This window comes from Haematobia irritans, chromosome 1 (assembly GCF_050003625.1).
Source record: "Haematobia irritans isolate KBUSLIRL chromosome 1, ASM5000362v1, whole genome shotgun sequence".
NCBI classification, from domain to species: domain Eukaryota; kingdom Metazoa; phylum Arthropoda; class Insecta; order Diptera; family Muscidae; genus Haematobia; species Haematobia irritans.
In genome coordinates, this window is record NC_134397.1 from 172,562,310 (window position 1) to 172,588,095 (window position 25,786).

General features: G+C 33.6%; 1 long non-coding RNA gene across 1 annotated transcript; it reads left to right on the forward strand.

Moving 5' to 3' along the window:
• Window positions 1-10,144: 10,144 nt before the first annotated feature.
• Window positions 10,145-10,618, forward strand: LOC142242909 (uncharacterized). The gene is made up of 2 exons (XR_012724244.1): window positions 10,145-10,352; window positions 10,420-10,618. It is a non-coding gene; the product is annotated as an uncharacterized LOC142242909 (long non-coding RNA).
• The last annotated feature ends 15,168 nt before the right edge of the window (window positions 10,619-25,786 follow it).

Genomic DNA, 25,786 nt, shown 5'->3' on the forward strand with positions numbered 1-25,786 from the left:
TGAAGATGTTTCCTCAACTTTATTGTGTTCATGTCTCAGTAGTTTCAATAAAAAAAAAAAAAAATTGTTTCCATAGGGATTTAAAAAAAAAAAAAAAACAAAGAAAAAAAATAGAATTGAAAAAAAACAAAAGAAAATTTAAATTTGAGAAGACGGACGTAATTTGGTTCCGCCACGAAAATATATATTATAACAATACGAAAACGTATATTATACATCATTGGCTATAGCCTAGATCGCGGGAAGCTAAAACTATAAGAGGAATTATTTTATCTTAAAAAAAAAAAAAAAACATCCGCGAGAGGATAATCTTACTGCCTTGTGAAATATAGACGACCTTAAGCCTTTACAATACATGGACCACATCGTGGGCATTTATGGGATTGTCTCTTCGTGCATCAGATCTATCCATAACGAGATAATCCTGAAGACAGTTTTTTTTTATGGATCGACCACATAATATGCCTTATGGATCGACCACATAATATTCCTTATGATCAACCGCATAATATGCCTCGCAGAAAATCAAGCCATAAGAAATCAAGCCGCCAAATTCACATTCTATCCCCATTTATATTCTAGTCAAGATCTCAAAATTTGGGTATCAAATATAATTTAATGGAACTTTATTCTGGATAATCATACTAATTATAATAATTATAGCTGTAAGAACACGTCATTGTACAATCTCTCAAAATAGCATCACTTCTATCTTTCAACGAACCTCAATCTACGGGCCCGCAGAACAGAGGGTTTCGGTGAGTTTTTATATTTTCCTTCCTTTTTACAATGCATTTTTTTTATCATATTTAAAATATTAACTTATTTACATTATCATTTTGTTACGGGATTATCATTATTTTATTGTAATTTCTACATAATTGTCGTTAAAATTACCGTAAATATTAATTTCTTTAGTTATATTATATTAAATCTGTTGTTATGTTGTATATTGCTATAAATTGTTCAAAGATTATGTTTTAAAGAACCATTGACTATTTCTAACGAAAGGTAATGAGGCTCCAATAAAAGGTACCACCTTGGGTTGATTTATTTTGGAAATCAACATGGTTGGGAGGGTGTTAGAATGTCGGTGGCAACTTAAGACCTAAGCCACCAATTTTCACTAGTTATGACAAGTTTCTTTCTATATCTAAATTTTCCTTTCTATCTCAAGCTATCTTACAAATTTTCTTTTATGCGGCGATCTCAAATCTCCATCCGATGGAAAAAGGACTTCCCCAGGACTGAGCACGGCCGGAAGCAATAAGGTAGCACATTCCTCCGGATTGAGACCGTATAGGGAGAATCGTTACATAAATTAAATGGCGCCCAACGTGGGGCTGTTGTTATATGAATCTCGGATTCTATATGAGTCTAAATTTACACCTCTTTTGTAATATTGCAACGCCTCATTATTTTCCTTTCTTTCTATGAATAGGATAAAATAATCATTGGATTTTGAAATCTGGATATATCTAGGAGCAACCAAGATAATTTTGTCTTATTCTCCTTCCTTCTCTTTCTTACATCTATCCTTTATCGGATTTCGTGGTCGAGATTAGCAAATTTTGTTGAAACTTGGGAGATTTGCGCTCCCACGAGGTTCGATAAAACTCTTGCATCTTCAGTGTAGTTTCCCAAATTGGAGTTATGATTTTAATAAGTTTGATGGAGTCATACCATGGGAAATCATATTTCACACTTCTTATTCATTTTTTTTTTGTCGCTAGTGAAAATATATGACTTGGTATCCTTTATTGGTAAATCATTTACTGAGTAGTTTTTATACAATATAACTTAGATTTTTGAGATTTTGAAAGATTCATTTTTTTTGTTACTGATTTTAAAGAAATATGCCTGTTACGCGAAGTATGGAAGATTTGTCTGATGCGGGAAGATCAAATCCCTTAAACTCATCTTTTGTTGTTGAGATAGGAGATAATCCTTCAATGTGTTTAAGATCCGGGAGAAGCTTACGGTCAAATAGGGATGTGCAAATTGAGACTCAGGGTGTTTCCAGTAATACAAACGGAGTGACAAATAATTCAATAGACGACAACAGGATTCGAAACGTAGTTCAAGAATTTTTAACCGATTTCCGTAATGATATCATGTCATCAATCACTCATGAAATGGGAAATATGTTACGAAATGTTCCGACTAGTAATGATACACGCAATGACAATCCAGGTATAAATAGTTTACCAAGTGATATAAGGGGACAATCTAGAGAACTAGGTAACTTCCAAACATCTTATCAGAATCACGCAGAGAAAACACTTAATATTATTCGTAATTGGGGAATAAAATTCTCAGGCGATTCTAATGATATAAATGTTGAAGAGTTCATATATAGAGTAAACATAATGACAACAAATTCACTCTCAGGGAATTTCGACTCATTATGTAAATATTTACATGTGCTGTTCGAAGGAAAAGCATTAGGATGGTTTTGGCGATATCATCGTCAAAACAGTGATGACCTTAATTGGATTTCGCTTTCAAATGCTTTAAAGAGACAATACAAGACATCGGATAATGACTCAGATGTTAGGGACGATATTCGTAGGAGAAGACAAAAATTCAATGAGGACTTTGACGAATTTTCAGAAGCTATAATTCTAATGGCGGATAGGTTACGTACACCACTTTCAGATCAGGAATTGTGTGAGGAAATGAGACGTAATCTCAGGCCAGAAATTAAATACGAATTATTGCATTTGGATATCGAATCAGTTTCAGAATTGAGAAAAGCCGTAAGGAGACACGAAAAGTTTATCAGGAATAATCAAAATTTAAACAAGTTTCGAAGTTATAAGGACAAAGCAGTAGTAGCAGAGATAAATGAAGGCGATGACGAATTGATATTAAGTGATGAGGAAGTAGATGAGTTAAAATCGGCAGAATGTTGGAATTGTGGTGAAGTTGGCCACTTGTATAAAGATTGTACTAAGGAGAGGACAATCTTTTGCTATGGGTGTGGAACTAAAAATGTTTTCCGTCCAAATTGCTCTAAATGCAGACAACAGGGAAACTTGAAAGTGGATGTCCTTCGGAAACAGAAAGGACATCCGCTAAAGAATGCAAGGAAGTAGATGAACATTTTAACTCTAATTTAGCTTCGATGAAATTAATAGGTTTAGATAAAAGATTTCGGAAACTTGATTTGAATGAAAGGAAGTCATCACGAGGTACGCTTAGAATGAGGAGTTTTTGGAAACGTGTTAAATCATTTAGTAAATATGTAATTTCCTCCATTATTTCGAAAGAGTATGATAATAGACCATATGTAGCACTGAAGATTAGAGGTAAATTGTTCTTCGCCTTACTTGACAGCGGAGCTAACAAAAGCGTTATTGGAGGCAAACTGGTTGACGAAATTAAGAATACAAAAAATTTTAGAAAAGTTCATGGAAACGTGAAGACAGCTGATGGAAATAGGCAAGAAATGTGTGGTGTATCGAATGTTGAATTTGAATATCAGGGCCAAACTAATACTTTTGAGTTTTTAATTATTCCATCCATTAAACAGGATATAATCTGTGGGATGGATTTCTGGAAGAAATTTGGCATTGGTGTAAAGACTCAAATTGAAATTAATGAAGTGGACACAAATTCAAATACAGGTCATTTATATCTATCCGTGGAACAAGGAAGAAAATTGAAATATATAATAGATCTATTTCCCAACTCTGACAGGGATGGATTAGGCTGCACAGGACTTATAGAACACCATATCGATACTGGTGAAGCAAAGCCAATTAAGCAAAGATTTTATCCTATCTCACCTGCAAAGGAAAAAATTCTTTGCGGAGAAATAGATAGGATGTTGTCACTTGGGGTAATTGAGCAGTGTCCTCAGTCTGCTTGGTCATCTCCCGGAGTTCTTATAGTGAAGCCTGAGAAAGTCAGATTCTGTATAGACAGTAGAAAGCTCAACTCCGTAACAGTGAAAGATTCCTATCCTATGCCTAATATAGAAGGTATTTTGTCCAGATTGCCACCGGTACATTGTATCTCGAAGGTAGATTTAAAAGATGCCTTCTGGCAGATTAGGTTAGATGAATCTTCAAAACCAAAGACTGCCTTCACAATCCCTAATCGACCTTTATACCAGTTCACAAGAATGCCATTCGGGTTGTGTAACGCTCCCCAAACCATGTGCCGCCTGATGGACATAGTGATACCGTACCATATGAAATCACACGTATTCGTCTATTTAGATGATTTATTGATAATGTCAAAAGACTTCGACGAGCACCTGGAACATCTACAGGAAGTAGCAATTCAGTTTCGTAAGGCTGGTCTTACCATTAATGTTAAGAAGAGTAGCTTTGCGATTAAGAGCGTACCATACTTAGGATATGTAGTTGGTGAAGGTTCTCTAAGTGCAGATCCGACAAAAGTTAGCGCCATATCGGATTTTCCGGTTCCCAATTCCGTAAGGAAGCTCAGACAGTTTTTTGGAATGATCGGTTGGTACAGAAGATTCATTGATAATTTCTCTTCAATATCATTTCCATTAACAGAGCTTCTATCCAAAAAGAAAGCCTTTAAATGGACGGATGCGGCACAAGCATCATTTGAAATGTTAAAACAGAAACTTTGTTCTGCTCCGGTACTAACCAATCCAGATTTTACGAGACCTTTTATTCTGCAATGTGATGCAAGCACTGTTGGGGTAGGAGCCGTATTGGCTCAAGAAGATGATCAAGGAAATGAACGTCCGATTGCGTATATGTCGCAAAAGCTTAATAAAGCGCAGAGGAACTATACCATAACAGAATTGGAGTGTTTGGCCGTGGTAATAGCAGTTAGCAAATTCCGAGCATATATTGAAGGCCACGAATTCAAAGTTATTACGGATCACGCAAGTCTTAAATGGCTGATGCGACAGAGTGACTTATCGGGAAGATTAGCCCGGTGGGCACTTAAATTACAAGGATTCGATTTTACTATCGAGCATCGGAAGGGAAGAGAAAACGTGGTTCCCGATGCATTGTCCAGGGCGTTTGAAAATGAAGTGTCGGAAGTGGAAATAGAAGTATTGCCATCCATAGACCTGGAATCTGAAGCATTTTTGGGGGATGAATATGTAAAATGGCATAATGAGGTTAAGCAGTCACAGTTTCCAGATTATAAAGTTATAGACAAATATATTTATAAACGGACACAGTTTACTAGTATGGCAGATGAGACCGATTCGTGGAAGCTTTTAGTTCCAGTTGAGTTGCGAAAAGCTGTTATATATGCGGCACACGATACACCAAACGCTTCACATGGCGGGATAGCGAAAACGATCGAACGAATCCGTCGGAAATTTTATTGGCCACGTTTGGTCACAGATGTTAAAGAATATATTGACAAGTGTGAGCCCTGCGAAACGTCCAATTTGCCAACTTATACATTGAGACCTCCAATGGGAAAAATGGTAGTTTCTGAGAGGCCATTCCAACGGCTTTATCTAGACCTTATCGGGCCTTTCCCTCGGTCGAGTAAAGGTAATATAGGAATCTTAATAGCGCTTGACCATTTTTCAAAGTTTACCTTCTTAAAACCTTTGAGAAGACTTACATCAGGACCTATTATAACATACATACAGGATGAAGTTTTTAATTGTTTTGGAGTGCCTGAAATTATCGTAACAGATAATGGCTCCCAATTTAAAGGTAAAGAGTTTGAGAGTTTCTTAAAGAAGTATGGAATAAAGCATCAATTAACAGCAGCCTATAGTCCACAATCGAATGCGAGCGAAAGAGTTAATCGTTCTGTAAATGCAGCCCTGCGCTCATACGTTAAAGAAAATCAAAAGAAGTGGGATGTTTATTTGAGCAGTGTTAATTGTGCCTTACGAAATAGTGTACATCAAACCACAGGAGAGTCCCCATACAAAATTATTTTTGGTCAGACCATGATAACTCATGGGGAAGATTACGAATTGTTGCGAAGATTGAAATTTCTGGAAGATAGTGATGAGCGAATTCAAAGAACAGATAACTTCGTATTACTTAGAGACTCCATTAAGAATAAAGTACAGCAGGCATACGAGAAAAATGAGAGGCTATATAATTTAAGGACTCGAAATAGAAACTTTGATATTGGGCAGATAGTTTTCAGAAGGAATTTTGCGCAGAGTAGTGCAGCTAATCATTTTACAGCGAAACTGGCACCGGTGGGCATAAAGGCACAGGTACTAAAACGAATTGGAAACTGTAACGTTGAACTTAGGGATCAAGATACTGGCAAGGTAGGAATATACCATTTAAAGGATATATGGGTTTAAGTTTTTTTTTTTTTTTTTTTTTTGTACGTGGTGGATATGTTGTGAAGATGTTTCCTCAACTTTATTGTGTTCATGTCTCAGTAGTTTCAATAAAAAAAAAAAAAAAATTGTTTCCATAGGGATTTAAAAAAAAAAAAAAAAAACAAAGAAAAAAAATAGAATTGAAAAAAAACAAAAGAAAATTTAAATTTGAGAAGACGGACGTAATTTGGTTCCGCCACGAAAATATATATTATAACAATACGAAAACGTATATTATACATCATTGGCTATAGCCTAGATCGCGGGAAGCTAAAACTATAAGAGGAATTATTTTATCTTAAAAAAAAAAAAAAAAAACATCCGCGAGAGGATAATCTTACTGCCTTGTGAAATATAGACGACCTTAAGCCTTTACAATACATGGACCACATCGTGGGCATTTATGGGATTGTCTCTTCGTGCATCAGATCTATCCATAACGAGATAATCCTGAAGACAGTTTTTTTTTATGGATCGACCACATAATATGCCTTATGGATCGACCACATAATATTCCTTATGATCAACCGCATAATATGCCTCGCAGAAAATCAAGCCATAAGAAATCAAGCCGCCAAATTCACATTCTATCCCCATTTATATTCTAGTCAAGATCTCAAAATTTGGGTATCAAATATAATTTAATGGAACTTTATTCTGGATAATCATACTAATTATAATAATTATAGCTGTAAGAACACGTCATTGTACAATCTCTCAAAATAGCATCACTTCTATCTTTCAACGAACCTCAATCTACGGGCCCGCAGAACAGAGGGTTTCGGTGAGTTTTTATATTTTCCTTCCTTTTTACAATGCATTTTTTTTATCATATTTAAAATATTAACTTATTTACATTATCATTTTGTTACGGGATTATCATTATTTTATTGTAATTTCTACATAATTGTCGTTAAAATTACCGTAAATATTAATTTCTTTAGTTATATTATATTAAATCTGTTGTTATGTTGTATATTGCTATAAATTGTTCAAAGATTATGTTTTAAAGAACCATTGACTATTTCTAACGAAAGGTAATGAGGCTCCAATAAAAGGTACCACCTTGGGTTGATTTATTTTGGAAATCAACATGGTTGGGAGGGTGTTAGAATGTCGGTGGCAACTTAAGACCTAAGCCACCAATTTTCACTAGTTATGACAAGTTTCTTTCTATATCTAAATTTTCCTTTCTATCTCAAGCTATCTTACAAATTTTCTTTTATGCGGCGATCTCAAATCTCCATCCGATGGAAAAAGGACTTCCCCAGGACTGAGCACGGCCGGAAGCAATAAGGTAGCACATTCCTCCGGATTGAGACCGTATAGGGAGAATCGTTACAATGTGCGAAATAATGGTTTCCATAAAAATTTTTCGCAAGAATGAACATAGTACCGGCCTTAAGGTGGGTATTAAGTTCGAGTTTAGCCGCTAAAAACATGATTTTTTCACGATTACTTTTCTTTAATAATCAATTTTAAGGAATACAAACTTTGTGAAAATTTGCTTTGGGCTTTTCCCCATCAAGTTATAATAAAATTTGCAACAAATATGTATAATTTCATGCATTTTTCTTACTGATTTAGTTTTCACTTTAGCGGCTAAACTCGAACTTAATACTCACCTATAAGGTGGGTATTAAGATCGAGTTTAGCCGCTAAAAACGTACTTTTTTCACGATTACTTTTCTTTAATAATCCATTTTAAGGAATACAAACTTTGTGAAAATTTGCTTTGGGCTTTTCCCCATCAAGTTATAAAAAAAGTTGCAACAAATATGTATAATTCCATGCATTTTTCTTACTGATTTAGTTTTGACTTTAGCGATTTTAGCGGCTAAACTCGAACTTAATACTCACCTATAAGTAAAAAAATAATAATAAAAAAAAATAAATTGCATCCCCGCTGGGATTTGAACCTGTGCCGTTTGACTTTTTCGCTTCCATGGAAGTTGTTTTGAGAAGGGTTTGCAAATTACGAGAATTTTTAATTTTTTGGTTGATTTTTAATAGAAAAAAATATATTTATACGAAAATATATGCCGAAAATAAAAAATAAAAACGATAGAAAACATAAAAAAATATTTTTTTTAGAAAAATATTCGATAAACAAATTGTCTCTGGTGAGATTTGAACCTGCGTTTCTTATTTTTTCGTTCATACTAATAAGGAACATCTCGAGAAGCAATTAGAATGTTATTCTTTGGTGTCGTATTACGATCATATCTCAATCATTTGAATTGACCTTTCGACGCTTTATGTTCAATGGCGTTTGTGGCTGAGTGTGCTAAGGCGTTCTGTTATGGTGCCATCAAACCCAGGTTCAACCCCTGGTCGGAGCGAAAAAGTTTTTCAAATTTTAAAAAATTAGGTAATCACCCTTATTCCTGAAGTCGCCCTCGCCGTCGCTTTTCGTCAGTCGCCACTAATTGGTATTCCCTTCGTCGATATATTCTGCTATCGAAGAAAATCGGTATTCCTGGTGTCGCTTTTTGTCGCCAACATCGTCGCTTTTTGTCGCCTTTAAATTTACCAGCGACGAGTTTAGTGTTTAATTTTTGAAGAAGTTTTTTAGAATTTATTAATCGAACAATTGAAAAATAAATGTAAAAATGGTAATTGGTAAGAGGTAAAGTGACTAATCTTCAACAATTACAAAAAATGGGGAAAAAATCAGTATAAATATATAGCAGTTATGGTCATCACATTGAAATCATAGAAAAGAACACTGTACAATTAAAGTAAACGTGTTGATTTTCAATTCCATTTATTTTTAATAGAAATCCTTCAAGGCCAATGTATTTTATTTAGCACCAAACTTAGGTAACAATTGTGTCGAACTTTGAATGATCCTTGGACACATAATGTCAACGTCGTTCCAATTGTATATGCCGGATGTTGTTATTGTCCTAATGTAGATATCTAAATCATTTCCCGAGTCAAATTTATCATTTATTTTGATTTTCCAAGTCAACATTGGATTACAAACAAACAGCATTTTAAACGCAAATTAAAATTCAATTTTGCACATCAGCTGATTGTTTTCTTTCACAATGATCCTTGTGCCATTGATCTCAGCGTCGTCGCCATTTTTGTAGTTTTGGAAGCTTTAACTGCCCCTGAATATATATCCATATTTTTTCCGCGTCAAATTAAATATGTTTTCTTAATTTTCCGACTTAGAATTGCGTCAGAAATAAAAAATATTTTAAACCGAAAAAATTAAAATTCTTTTTTTGCACATCAGCTGATTATTTTCTAGTGATATCGGCCTTTTATTACCGAGTATTGTAATTGGTACAAAAAGTAATCGTCGTCGTCGCCGTTGCCACTTCGCAGGAATACCAAATGAATGACGAGACGACTTAAAAGCGACAGACGACAAAAAGCGTCGGCGAGAGCGAGAGCGAGGGCGACTTCAGGAATAAGGGTGAATAGGAAAATAATAGTGTAATAAAAAATATGGTTGAAAAAAAAATGAATTGGTTGAAAAAAAAATTTCGCGTTTTAAATTTCCTCATTCAAATTATTTTCCAGGGCACAACTTCTAAAGCAATGCAAAGGATCCAAAAAGGGAATACTTCCGTCCTATGACAAGCCCATGTAAAATTCATTGGAGATGATCCAAGTTTGCACTACTTCCGGATCACAGATTGGGGATCCAAACTACTTTTTTGGAAGCTCTTTTTTTGCTGGGTGGTTCTACACTGGACTGATTACCGCCTTAATTTATGCTCATATAACCAATAATTTACTGACAGTTTATCGCAGGAAGTTTTTATGCCCTGCCAGCATTTAAAAGTTCCATTTCATCTTCATCGCTACCACAGACTCGTAAATGTCACCACAACCATCGCGAACTGTGATGGGGGAAGCATATCAAAAAGTACAAAATGTACATGAAAGTATTTTGCCATCACTACTGTTAGAAGAGCCATTTTATTTTTTGTGAAACGCCAAGCGCAACCAGCTTGTTATATTTTATTTGAATAAAAACGAAAATAAAGTTCTGAAAACATAGATTTTACGCTTAAAATTGTGAAAGGTATATTGGTGAACAATTTTTGATTTTCCAAATGGAATAAAGTGATTGTTTTTCAAATATTTTACAGACACGCTGCCTCCATCGAATAAAAACACTGGCTGATAGACGCTGCAACATCTAACTCGCTACTTGTAACTCTACATCATCATTAATGCAAAAAATTATGTTAAATGTGATGTGATAGTGGTATAAATGTTATATTTTTAAGAATTTGTAAATGATTAATCAAATAAATATCTAAACAAACGTGTTTTACTCGACCACAATGATTCTTTTACCACTATCTTAAAATGTGCTTTTTCTGATTGTTTGGAGGGTCTCTTATTGGCGTCGTTCTAAATTGATCTATAAAGGAACCTAATAATTGCACTCATGCGAAACCTTTTTGTAGTAACTTGGCGTGGTACAACTTCTCAATAGTGACGGCGCTTTTCCGACGAGTTTTTGATATCGTATATGATTGTTTTCGACGTACTGGGGATTCTCAGAAGCGACCCCAAATTCAAAAAATGTTGGCAGGGTGGTAACAGTAAATTTAACGGTAACGTTAACTTTCATGAATATGGGGGTTATTTTGAATTTTGTTAAACTTTTTCACATACCTAGAAAAATGTTTAAAAATTACAATATGGCTTTCAGTTATGTATACAAAATTCAAAACAACCCTCGTTTTTAAAACAGTTCTACGAGCTTTTTTAAAAGGGCTGCTCATTTCATTGGCACTTGTGAGCGGAGCTGTCATGTCGGCCCGCTCTTTAAAAAGAGCCGAGCTTCATGTGTGCTCCGGCAGCTCATTTTTGAGTAAAATTCAAACACTGATTTGAACATTGAATTGATATCAGGATAACATGGAAATTGATATCAGGCTAACATGGAAATTATCAGACAACTTTTTTAAAAAGTCGAAAATCGTTTTTCGTACTCGATAACTCGAAATGTCGATTTTTCCACATTTTTAAAATGTCGAAAATTCGAAAAGTCAACTTTACCAAATTTTGAAATAGTTAAAAGGTCGAAAAATCGACTTTTTGATTCTGTTGCAATCTCTAATTTCTTCATATGTCGTCCATACCCCATTGTACAACGATGTCACAACTACATAGGTTTTGTGGAAAGTCCATCCGTTGTTTGTGTCGTTGTATGTTCATCAGTATTAGCATAAAAACTCACCAAAGCAAAATTATAAACTCAAGAACTAAATATGAGGGAGACAAACCTAAATACTGGGCATGTCATAGAATCCGACTCATCGGTTGGTAGAATTCTACCAAAAATGGTAGATTTTTTACTGTTGTATTCTTGATGGTTGAATTCTTAGATGTTTTGGTAGATTTTACAAAATATTCCTCTCCAGCTAGGGGGTACTTAAATTTTCTATAAAAAATATAAAATTTTGACAAGATTTCCTATAGAAATAAAATTTTGACAAAATTTTTTATAGAATTAAAATTTTGGGAAATTTACATAGAATTAAAAATTTCACAAAATTTTCTATAGAAATAAAATTTTGAGAAAATTTTCTATAGAAATACAATTTTGGCAACATTTTCGATATAAATTAAATTTTCAGATATATTAAATTCAATATCTTTAAAAATTTTAATTTTCGTACTAAAGGTAAAGGTGGAATTACATACCATGCGGTCATGCGTAAGTACGTTATATGCTATTGTCAAAAAAAGTTAAAATGTTGGAACTACAATTATTTGAGTTACACGACAAAAGTAACGTATGCATATGACGCATAAAGTTGACGAACTTTTAACTTTTCAATGCGTCGGGTGCGTTGACAACATGTAAACAAATCAAGAAACGAAGAACAATCTAAAATATGGACGAGAAATTATTGATTGAAGTTAAAATACATAAAGTCCTATACTGTAAAAAGTGCGTGGAATACAAAAACATAACAAAAAGCGCAGAGGCAAGGAATGTAATCAGCAAATTCATTGGTGCTCCGACGCAGGCCGTGTAACTCAATTGAAGAATCGTATTCGTCAACGCATTCGAATACACCGTACGCACGCATGACCGCATGGTATGTAATTTCACCTTAAGTGCTATGTTTACTTTTCGCGTTGAAATTTTCGTAGTTACTTTATAGAAACAGTTCAATATATAGCAGATAAATGACGCGCTGTTTCTTGTTTCTCTAGATTTCGACAAGACTTTACAGGAATAAGTTTGTTTTCATTTAGTAAAATCTCATTAACATTTTCGTAGATTATGGTATTTTCGGCACGACTAAGGTGTACTTAAATTTTCTATAGAAAAATATAAAATTTTGACAAGGTTTCAAATAAATAAAATTTTGAGAAAATTTTCTATAGAAATAAAATGTTGAGAAAATTTTATGCAGAAATAAAATTTTGAGAAAATTTTCTACGGAAATAAAATTTTGAAAAATTTTCAATAGAAAAAAAAATTGACAAAATTTTCTATAGAAATAAAATTTTGACAATGTTTTGTATAGAATTAAGATGTTGACAAAATTTTCAATAGAAATTAAATTTTGAGAAAATTTTTAATAAATTCAATATCTTTAAAAATGTTAATTTTCGTACTAACCAAAAAAATTTTCTCAAAATCTTCAAAATAAGAATTTTTATATTTGGTAGATTATTTTTTGCACGAGTGGCAACAGTGCTTACAATGGCAAATACACTCAAAATTATATGTTCAGATTCGCAGAAAACAAAAAATCTGTGCCCAGCTCATCGGCTGTCACGTCAGTGTACGTGCAGTTTCGTCCGTGTTTTGGAGGCGCATTCCCCGGACCCTCCGTCGTTTGCTTGTGGGCCGAGCCGGAGTAGAGGAAATCCTCGGTCCATGATACTGTTCAGTCTACCTAAACCAGATTCAACACCATTCGGTTTCGGTGAGGTGCAACCGGTGCCTGGAATGAGGCACCACGTTCAGTATCTACCTATATCGCTTAAGCCGGACACTAGTGAACCCTCTTTCGGAAGTTAGTGTGACGAATGGACGGACGGCCATCCAATAACTTTGTAATGACACTACCATTTGAGCGAAAATACAATAAGGGAAAAAGTAGTGCAACACCAGGGCAACATATTTTTGCGAAACGAAAATGCCCTTAGTATACTAGGTTTCTTTTTCTATGGGTATAAAAATATTGAAATTCCTATGAGATGACATTCATATCAGTATTGATATGATTGATAAATATACACTCAAAGAAATTTTTTAGTATACATAGTAGAAAATTCTGCTAAAAAATCAGAATTAACCGCATTTAAGGATTCAATGGCAGCAAAATTTAAAAAAAATGAAAATTTTTTGGTTCATGAAAATATTTTGGCTAACGTTCTAAAGGGTGATACGGTCAAAATTTGGTTAAGGGAAAACGCGTGTAAATCGGTGAAATCGTTTATTTAAAAAATCAAATTAAATTTCTTTTTAAAGTTCAATTAGTATAAAATTCAGGAAAAATATTCAGTTAGGCTTTCGCTTTTTCCGAATCCGAATTGCCGGGAACCACCTGCACGTTGTTGGCGGCGTACCACTCCATTGCCTTTTTACCGTAATGGAAAGATGCCAAATCCGGCCAAAACAGTACGGAACAACCGTGTTTCTTCAGGAAAGGCAGCAGACGTTTATTCAAACACTCTTTCACGTAAATTTCTTGGTTGACAGTCCCGGAAGCTATGAAAATGCTGCTTTTCAAGCCACAGGTACAGATGACTTGCCAAACCAGATATTTCTTTGCGAACTTTGACAGTTTTATGTGCTTGAAAATATCTGCTACCTTTCCCCTTTCTTTTGCCGTATAAAACTCCTGTCCCGGAAGCTGCTTGTAGTCGGCTTTGACGTAGGTTTCGTCGTCCATTACCACGCAGTCAAACTTCGTCAGCATCGTCGTGTACAGCCTCCGCGATCGCGCTTTGGCCGTCGTATTTTGTTTATCATCGCGATTTGGAGTCACTACCTTCTTGTAAGTCGATAGTCCGGCTCGTTTTTTCGCTCGATGCACGGTTGTAGACGATACACCCAGCTTATTTGCGGCATCTCGGAGAGAGAGGTTAGGGTTTCGCTTGAAACTACCGGCAACTCTCTTTGTCGTCTCAGCGGCTTCCGGTTTTCGATTTCCCCCGATCCAGACTTCCTGGCTGTCGACAAACGTTCCCCAAACACTTTAATTACATTTGTAACGGTTGATTTGGCAACTTTTAGCGATTTTGCCAGCTTTGCGTGCGAGTAGCTCGGATTTTCGCGATGCGCGAGCAAAATTTTGATACGCTGCTCTTCTTGCTTGGACGGCATTTTGACAACTGAAGAGTGAATTCCAAAATCAAAATAGGAGCAACATTCTACACACACACCTTCAAAATGAGGGGTGTTCAGGTTTTTTGAATGCAAAATTGAAAGAAATACGTCAAGTTTATATTGACCAAATTTTGACCGTATCACCCTTTATATGCAAGATGACAGCTTCGTCCATAATACGGTTCAAAAGTTGGTTAGTTAACGGAACACTAACGGAGCTTTATGAAAATGGGGGTTAAGGATTTAATGGCAGCAAAATTTAAAAAAAAAAATTTTTGTTCATGAAAATATTTTGGCTAACGTTCTATACATAAAAACTTTTTTTTTACCAATTGTTGTCCGCTTGACCACAAAGTACAAAATATAGCAAAAAACAACGTATGCAGTTTTCAGCATATTTTTATGAGTGTGAGTAAAATTTAATTGATTTTTTATATTGACAAGCCATATATCTGCTATATCATAAAAAAAAACAATCAAATCTATAACATTTTCAGCTAAAAGGGTATCTGCCGAATATTATCTTGAAAGTAGCTTTGTCCATATTTTTCGCATATTTTTTTTTCCATTATCAGAGTATCTTCAATGAAACCTCGTCAGTTGTTAGTCCATTAATAACAGTAGTTATATTTATCTAACCGACCTACACCAAAATTTAGCAAATAGCACTTGTGTCCATCAATCTATAGATTAGATAATAATTGCACGTAAGCAAATGTATGTTTTATTTAAATAAAGAAAAGTGATAGGCTTAATTTCGGACGATGATTTCACAGCACTTAAAATAAAACTAAAATACCAGGTATACCGGTATTAATTTCGCGATTACTGCACACTCAGTTATAAAAAAAATGTTTTTATATTTGAGCAGTTTGAAGTCATGTAGGACACTAAACATGAATATAACATACTGCGGTTTAATAGCTATTGTTTCTAGGAAATTTTCTTGTATGTCATCCATGGTTCGGTTCAGCGTTATCTTAAAATTCATCAAAGTCCAAAGTTGAAGTCAAATTTTTTAGTATTCAACTTCGATTTTTGACTACTTTTCCAAATGTTAAGAAAAGTTGAAAAGTCGACGTTTTGATTCCGATGTCAAACGTTAAATCATATTAGTCGTTTCTGGTTTACGTCATTTTTTAAAATAAAATCGCTGTGCACAATAATAAATTATTTTTTAAGGCATTTTTCATCGAAATTGGACATTTTGCCCGCTGGAGAGAATTTTGGTCCGATTTTCGAGAAAATACGGTCCGAAATAAAATTTCGTTCCTAGGTTACTAGCATTTATAAAATTAAGATACACCTCACATTTATGGACTTTTCCATAAATGTTCTCGGTGTCCCGAAGCCCTCAAATCGGGAGATCGGGCTGTATGGGGTCTATACCAAAATATGAACCGATTCACACCATCTTCAGTACACTTTTTTATAGACCTAAAATACCTGTAGATTTTAAATTTCAGGCAAATTGTATATAAATTGTGATATCCAGAAGCCCAAGAAGGCAAATCGGTAGAACGGTCTATATACAAATCGGTAGAACGGTCTGTACCAAAACATGGACCGGATACACACCACATTCGCCACACCAATTTACGGATTTTGAATTTCAGTCAAATCCGATAAGAATTGGGATGTCGAGACGCTCAAGAAGTCCAATCGTAAGATCCGGCTGTATGGGGGCTATACCAAAACATAGACAGATACACTGCATTTTCGGCACACTTAGGCTAGGTTAGGTTAGGTAGCAGCCCGATGTATCAGGCTCACTTAGACAATTCAGTCCATTGCGATACGACATTGGTGAACTTCTCTCTTATCACTGAGTGCTGCCCGATTGCATGTTAAGCTCAATGACAAGGGACCTTCTTTTTATAGCCGAGTCCGAACGGCGTTCCACATTGCAGTGAAACCACATAGAGAAGCTTTGAAACACTCAGAAATGTCACCAGCATTACTGGGGTGGGATAATCCACCGCTGAAAAACTTTTTGGTGTTCGGTCGAAGCAGGAATCGATCCCACGACCTTGTGTATGCAAGGCGGGCATACTAACCATTGCACCTCGGTGACCCAAAATATCTCTAGAATCACCTCCTGAGTCGATCTAGCTCTTGGTGTCCGCCCGTCCGCCCGTCCGCCCGTCCATGAATTTGTTGTTCACAGGATTCCGGTTGCAATTATTAACCGATTTTTATGATTTTACAGGGTGTTTTTTGGGCACAAGGAAGAACTATATTTAATTTGGTAGAAATCGGATCAAATTTAGATATAGCCACCATATGTAAGTAACGTCCGTTTTCGACAAATGGTATCACGTTCACGGTTGCCTCAGTTGTAGAATTTTACCAAAAATGGTAGATTTTTTACTGCTTGGTGGATTGGTAGAATTTTTAATGTTCTGGTAGATTTTGCAATTAATAAATAGAAATAAAATTTTGACAAAATTTTCTATAAAAATAAAATGTTGCAAAAATATTCTATAGAAATAAAATGTTGACAAAATTTTCTATGGAAATAAAATTTTGACAAGAAATAAAATTTTGACAAAATTTTCTATAAAAATTTTTGGTCAAAATATTTTATAGAAATAAAATTTTGTCAAAATTTTCTATAGAAATAAAATTTTGTCAAAATTTGTCAAAATTTTCTATAGAAATAAAATCTTGTGAAAATTTGTCAAAATTTTCTATAGAAATAAAATTTAGTAAAAATTTGCCATAGAAATGAAATTTTGTCAAAATTTTCTATAGAAATAAAATTTTGACAAAATTTTCTAAAGAAATAAAAAAATTTTGTCAAAATTTTCTATAGAAATGAAATTCTGACAAAATTTTATATAGAAATAAAATTCTGACAACATATTCTATAGAACTAATATAAAAATAATTTTTTTTTTGTTTGGTAGGTTAGGTTATGTGGCAGCCCGATGTATCAGGCTCACTTAGACTATTCAGTCCAATGTGATACCACATTAGTGAACTTCTATCTTATCATTGAGTGCTGCCCGATTCCATGTTAAGTTCAGTGACAAGGGACCTCCTTTTTATAGCCGAGTCCGAACGGCGTTCCACATTACAGTCAAACCACATAGAGAAGCTTTGAAACGCTTAGAAATGTCACCAGCATTACTGAGGTGGGATAATCCACTGCTGAAAAACTTTTTGGTGTTCGGTCGAAGTAGGCATCGAACCCACGACCTTGTGTATGTAAGGCGGGCATGCTAACCATTGCACCACAGTGGCTCCCTATTACCAATGATACCCCACAAATGGTTATGTTAGGGGTGGTTTAGGGTATGATATAGTCGGCCTCGCCCGACTTTCTGTTTTACCTACTTCTTTTTGAGTTAGTTTTTAATAAAAGGTTTTCACTAGGGATCCGGTGTGACCCATTCCGGAGAATAAAACTCGCTCCATGCCGCGAAAAAAATGTCACCCCGCTCCATGCTTCGGTCCCGCTCCTTCTTAGAGAAAATTATTGTACACATATAGCTGTATTCATCTTTTTTTGCGAAAACAAAAAAACATACTAAAACATGCCTATTATATAAACAAAAACTAAGAAAACAAAACAAGGTAAATATTTCATGCTATATATCAGATGGTAGCAAAAAATGGATAATTTAGATTTTGAGATTAAACAACTAACAGTTGATTTCTTAATCAGTATTGCCATTTTGATCCGATCGGATCAAAATTGGTCCAAAAGATTTTTAATTTTTAAATTTGATCCGATGGTAGGACCAAATGGAATTTATTTTATTTTGGTCCATTTCCATCAAATTGTTCAAATTTATCCAATTTTTGTAGCGCTTTAGTTTTTTTATCAAATATTTTATAGCATTTCGAATAATATGAGATACCATGAAATGTTTTAATTCGAATTGTATTGAGACGTTTATAGAATGTTGCTTTTCATAAAGCAGAAATCTTGATTCGTCGGTTGTTTTTAACGCCAAAATTCAATTTCAAAAGACTTCCAATATACTTTGTTATGATTCTTCTCGGTATTCATACAATTTAAGTTATATAAGCTTAATTTAAGAATCTTTCATGTTTAAGTTGTAGAGGTAAATATTAGATCTCTTTTACTCGTACAGAGGTTAAAATTGTGCCCCAGAAGGGATATAGGGAGATTGAGCTATATATGAGAGCTAGACACATCGAACTGTGGTTGCTAAGCAACACTATTGTAAATCGGATGAAAAATGCGAATTCTATTGTATTCTCCCAAGATTTAAAATCGGAAGATAGGTCTTCATGGGGGCTATTATAAAACAGAGACCAATGTAAACCGGATGCATGTCTCTTGTGGGTTTCAGATCACGGTTGCCACAGTTGGTAGAATTCTACCAAAAATGGTAGATTTTTTATTGTTTGGTATACTGAAGAATATATTGCCATGAGGCCAAAGATTTCATGTCCTTAAAATACGAATCCGAAAATTTTTCTATAGAAATAAAATTTTGACAAAATTTTCTATAGAAATAAAATTTTGACAAAATTTTCTATACAAATAAAATTTTGACAAAATTTTCTATACAAATAAAATTTAAAAAAAAAATTCTATGCTGTCGTTGATCGCAAGCAGACGTGTGTTCTTTTTTCTCTTTTTGTGCGTTGGTTACCCCTTCCACCAAGTTACAGTGCTAAAGCATAAACAAACATTTAAACCAGTGCGGTGTCAATCGAAACATTCATTCATAACTGAACCGAACAATAACAATTGTTGTTGTCAGTTTAAAATAACTCAATGCATTCATTGAAGAGGAAGAAATTGTTGGGGAGAGCCCCAAAAGAAAAATATAAGAGAAATGAGAATATGTTTAGCATATTGCAAACCATTGATGACGAAGACACTTTTAGTGAATCCGAAGAAGAAGTGAGGGAATACAAAGTTATTGTTCCCCCCATAGTAGTTGACTTAGTGCACACATTTCAAACTGTGTACCAGCTGATGGGAACAGCTTATATTTTCAAAAGAATGTCAGTGGGCACCAAAATTGTATCACCATCATTAACCCTTTATGAACAAGCTAAAAAGAAACTTATGGAGAATTCTTTCACCTTTTTTACACATGAATATAAGGACACCAAAATATTCAAATTAGTCCTCTATGGCCTTCCAAAAACACCAACAAATGAAATAAAAGAAGAACTAAAAAACACGTACAATGTCGACGTTATAAACATAAAAGAAATTCAAACATCACGTTCATCACTTGATGATGCATTATACATGCTAGAGTTTGATCGAACCAAAAACTCAAAATCGCAGATTGTAAAAATCAGACGTTTGTGCAGTATTGTTGTCTACTGGAGAAAACCCCAAAAGGGAAATAAAGGACCAACGCAATGCAATAAATGTGCCATGTATGGACATGGTAGCAAAAACTGTTTCCGAAATAAAAATATTTGCATCGCGTGCAGTGGTAATCATGATTTATCCAACTGTCAAGTTGATAAGACACCTCAGAACAGTCAAGCAGTTTATAAATGCTTTAACTGCATTAGTAAGAATTTTAAAAATAATAACCATCGAGCAGATGATCCACGTTGCCCGTGTCGCAAGGAATATTTGTCGATTCGAGAAAATATACTCAACAGATCTAGAGCCCAAAATCGTCAAAGGACCTTTTTGCCGCAACAAAATGCCAAAAGCACCCACTCAATGAACCTAGACTCAAATTCAAATATAAATGAACCCATTAACTATAACTCCGGTACAAGCTACGCAGATGTTACTAAGACATCACAATACCAGGGCAACCTTCGAGGTGAACTTTTTAGCATAGACGAACTGTTCCAAATATTTTCGAAAGCCGTATCAGATCTACGTAATTGTAGAACCAAAATCGAACAGCTTAATGTCATAATGTCTATGCTAAAATATGCAGTATAGAAACATATCTAAAATGCTCAAAATAATGCACTGGAACTGCCAGGGTATTACAACATATTCAAAATCACAAGAACTTCGTCAGTTTATTGCGGATCACTCAATCGATATAGTATTATTGAATGAAACTTTTCTCAAACCGAACCATAAATTTTCAATTCCTGGATTCATCGTTCATAGATCTGATAGAGCAACACACGGAGGCGGAGTAGCTGTAGCCGTTAAATCAACAATTAAACACAGGGTGGAAAATTCATTTCCTACAAAAATAATTGAAAGCAAATGTATCTCAGTAGAGTTCTGTAAAGCAGAAGTTAAAATAATTACAGCTTATTGTCCAAAATATTCGCCAGAATTCAAAAATGATCTTGACATCCTCACGTCCAATAGTAGTGACTTCTTCATAGCCGGAGATCTAAATGCCCACCACACCAGTTGGAACTGCGCTGAATGCGATAAAGCAGGAAAAACTTTATTTGACCACCAAAATAGATCCAATTATTATATTTATTTTCCACATAATCATACGAGATTTTCTCAAAATCAAACCAATCAACGACCGTCAACTATTGACCTTCTTCTTTCCAATTCCTCTCTATCATTTACTGACTTAGAAACCCATCCACATAAATTGAATTCAGATCATGTACCTGTTACCTTCACTATAAATGACAGATTCATTCAGACCATTAAGTTATTTCCAGATTTTAGGAACGCAAATTGGCAAAGTTTCAAATCTTTCTTGGATTCGAAAATTTCCAATTCCGAGATACTGAACAGTGAATTGTCGCACATTGACGTAGACGAGTCCATTAGGGAGTTTGTTAGAATATTGACCGAAGCTTGTAAAGAATCTGTTCCTTATGTTTCACGAACCGCGAATACTGTTCATATAACGGCAGAATGTAAACTTTTAATTTCTACAAGAAACAGATATAGGAGGATGGCCCAAAGATGTACTAATGTCGATAACAGAGTTACTTTTCAGGCAATAGTTAGGGAAATTAATAAATTGATATCAATTAATATCGATAAAAGTAGAAACGCTCAATGGGCTAGATTCTTATCTACTCTGAAGGTTGGTAGCAAAAACTTTTGGAGAATTACCAAACGCATCAAAGGTAAGAACAGTACTATTGGCAGTTTAGTGCATGACAATCGGGAAATATCTTGCAATCTTAGCAAAGCCGAACTTCTTGCGGACCACTTTGTTAACGCTCATCAAACAACCACAGGTATGACTAGCTGCATGGAGAATAGAGTGAATGTTATTATGAGGACCATATCGGAAGATACGACTCGGAACGAAGAAATTACATCTATGACGTCACGTGATGAAGTAATGTATTTCATTAAACGATTAAAAAATGGAAAGTCACCTGGAATAGATCAGATTAGTAACTTATTATTAAAGAATTTATCAGAGTCTGCAATACTTTATTTAGTGAAAGTTTTTAATTTTTGTATCACTTTTTCAGTGTTTCCGAAATCTTTTAAGATAGCGAAAATCATTCCCATTCATAAAAGGGGTAAGGATCCCAGACTACCGACCAGCTACCGTCCGATTAGCCTCCTGAGTTCAGTAGGAAAGGTTTTTGAAAGAATAATATTTCACAGAATTCAGTGCTTCGTCGAGGAGAACGGGCTAATTCACAACTGCCAGTATGGTTTTAGGGCAGAACATTCCACAATTCACCAGATTAGGAGAGTTGTTAAAATGATAAGACAGAATAAACAGAGACGGCACTCGACGGGTATACTTTTTATTGATATTGAAAAGGCTTTCGATTCCATTTGGCATAGTGGATTAGTGTACAAGCTTCACAAAATGAATTTCCCAATGTATCTAGTTAAATTAGTAAATAATTTTCTTACAGAAAGAGGTTTTATTGTTGAAATCGAAGGTCAACAATCTTCAATAAGAAGCATACCCGCTGGTGTTCCACAGGGTTCCGTATTGTCCCCGATGTTGTACTCCTTGTATACTTCGGACATAAAACTTCCTAAGGAGAACGACGTTGCCTTTTATGCTGACGACAGTGCTTTTATTAGTCATGGAAAAGTATCGAATGCGATAGTGAAGAGAATGCAGAGAGTATTGACCTCTGCGTCCAAATATTTTTCTAGATGGAAAATCAGAATCAATGGTGAGAAATCACAAGCGATACTTTTCCCTTACAATAAATCCCCTAGGAGAATACCTACACGTAGGTTTATGGCAAATGGTAGTGAAATTCCTTTTTCGAAAACAATAAAATATCTAGGAATTACTCTAGACGAGAAACTAACGTTTAAGGCCCATATTGAAAACGTTTGTACAGGTGCTGTAAGTTGTGGACGGGCACTATACCCTTTATTGAACAGAAAATCGAAATTGGACATTAGAAATAAACTGATGCTGTACAAGATGTGTGTAAGACCTATATTGACTTATGGCTGTCAAGTTTGGAATGACTGTGCCAGGACACATAAAAGGAAAATACAAATTATTCAAAACAAGAATCTAAAGATTATTTATAATCTACCTTGGAGATTTCCCACTCAAGAATTACATTGTAAATCGAAACAGAGAATGATTGAATCCCTAATAAACGATATGACACTATCATTTTATGAGAAATGTAGAAGGTCAACACATGGTCATCTGAGAAGTTTGGTTTAACAGCTACTAATTCAGCTATAAGAGTTATTATAGCTATGTTTAGTGACTGTTATTAAAATTTCTTTAAACTTAAACTTGTGATATTAAATTTAGGTTTTTTACTATCTTTTTCCTAATGTACTGACATATTTTTAAATTGCCACTATATAATTATAAATCGTCTATTTGCTGAAATATCTTTAAGATAAAAACTCAAAAACCTGTATATATGTAAAATTAATGTATGAAATATTGATAGAAATAAAACAAACAAACAAACAAACAAACAAACAAACAACATTTTTCTATAGAAATAACATTTTGACAAAATTTTCTATAGAAATAAAATGTTGACAAAATTTTCTATAAAAATAAAATGTTGACAAAATTTTCTATTGAAATAAAATTTTGACAAAATTGTTTATAGAAATAAAATTTTGACAAAAAATAAAATAAAAATTTGAAAAATTTTCCAAAAGGAGAAAATTTTGCTATAGCTGTCAACTATTTTCTCAACAAACCAATTAATTTGTTGAAAATTCGGGATGTTTATACAGTTTTCTCTGTCAAGCATCCACAAACACATTTCAACAACAAATGCCTCATATTCAATAGACAAATTTGTTGAGCATCAGCAGTTTTTACATACAAATAAAGTATTTAATATTTATTTTTTTGTGTGCGCTACCGTAGCGTTGTAATCACGGTTGCCACTGTTGTACTTCATGGTCTTCATACATTTTCTGTAGATAAATAAAAATAAATTTTTGACAAAAGAAATAAAATTTTGACAAAATTTTCTAAAGAAATAAAATTTTGACAACAATTTTTACAGAAATAAAATTTTGACAAAATTTTCTAAAGAAATAAAATTTTGACAAAAATTTTTACAGAAATAAAATTTTGACAAAATTTTCTATAGAAATAAAATTTAAAAAAAATCTAAAGAAATAAAATTTTGACAAAATTTTAAAAATTAGATTTTATTGTTTGGTAGTTTTTTGGTAACATTTTCTCCCAATTCTTGGCTCGAGTGGCATTCGTGCTTAAAATCTCATACACATTACACTTTCAAAATCCACTTTAACTAGATTTCAACTGTCATTTGGCTTATACACCCAAAAAAAAGTGACCCATTGGTTAAGTTAAAATGAACTATTTTTGAAGAAAATTGAACTTCGTATAGCGCCAAAGACATTTTTATTTTTTTTAATGCCATATTTTTCTTCCAATTTGTAACCTTACTTTTCTTTTATTTTAGTTCATTACTTAGTTTAACTTAGAAATTTTTTTATTACCATTGTGGATGAGTAACCAAATGTCATGTACATTTTGTTTCCATTGCTAGTATATTTTATGTATTTATTCAGGAAAAATTTTGCATAAATACAGTTATTCTGTATACATTTTATGCAAAAACAAATCCGTTTTTGAGGAAATTTATTAATAGAAAGAAAGCAACGTATAATTATTTTTAGTTTAGTCTATAACGAAAACTACCAAAATAATTTTAGTATTTTAGGAAATGATGTACTTTATTGGTAAGTAATTAGTATAGATAATATGCAAGCATTTTGATTGTATTTAATTGGTCCTATATTACATTCTGCGAAAATTTTACTGTGTTCAAATAATTTCATGTTATACTTCTCAATACGTGTTTATTTCCTTTTAGTAAGTTTTCTTACTAATCACCAAAAAAAATGTTACTTTCAAATACGTCCACTAATAATATATATTCCTTTTAACCAGCAATGGAGTTAAAAGGAATATATATTTTTTTTACTAATACTTACTTTCATGTTCTCATACTTTTGATTGACTGCTACGTAACTCGAGTGTGACATGTATTATTAAAAAGATTTTTTGTGGTAAATATTGATATATATTTTTTATTGAGCCTTATACTAAATTCAATATAAATGTCAATGACGATTGTGTATATTATAGGCCTTCAAGGCCGATATGTAACATTAAATACATATATACATAAAATAAATCAATTACTTATAGTTATTGAAAAGTTTTAAGCGAATAATGTAATTTTTATAAAAATGTGTATACTATTTATATACAGTATGATATATAGTTATTTTAAATTAAATATTTTTGTTGTTCATTCATTTGTAGTTTTATTAAAATGTGACATGTTTAATAGCAATGAATATAATACTAATGTTCAAGCTTGCAAAATTTAAGGAACTCAAAATTTGGCAATTATTAAAAATTGTAAACTTCATATAAAATTATTAAACGATTATTGCTTTTAAAAATTGTTTTCAAGAAATTGTTTTTTTTTTTTCAAAACAATATCAAGCAATTTTTCAACGATTTTATCATTATCCATCGAAACGTTAAGAATGTTGTTACGGATGTTACAAAAATATATGGCATGAAACCAAATGTATCCTTTTTCAACTCAAAGGAATCCTTTTTCAACTCAAACGAATCCTTTTTCATACTAAATGAATCTTTGCAAGTTTTTAATGAATTTTCCATCCATAATAGTTCGGATTTTGGCATTGGTTCGTCAAATTATTTTTATGATATGAGAAAGCCAAATGGGTACAATAATAATAATTTTACATTTTTTGTTTTTAAATA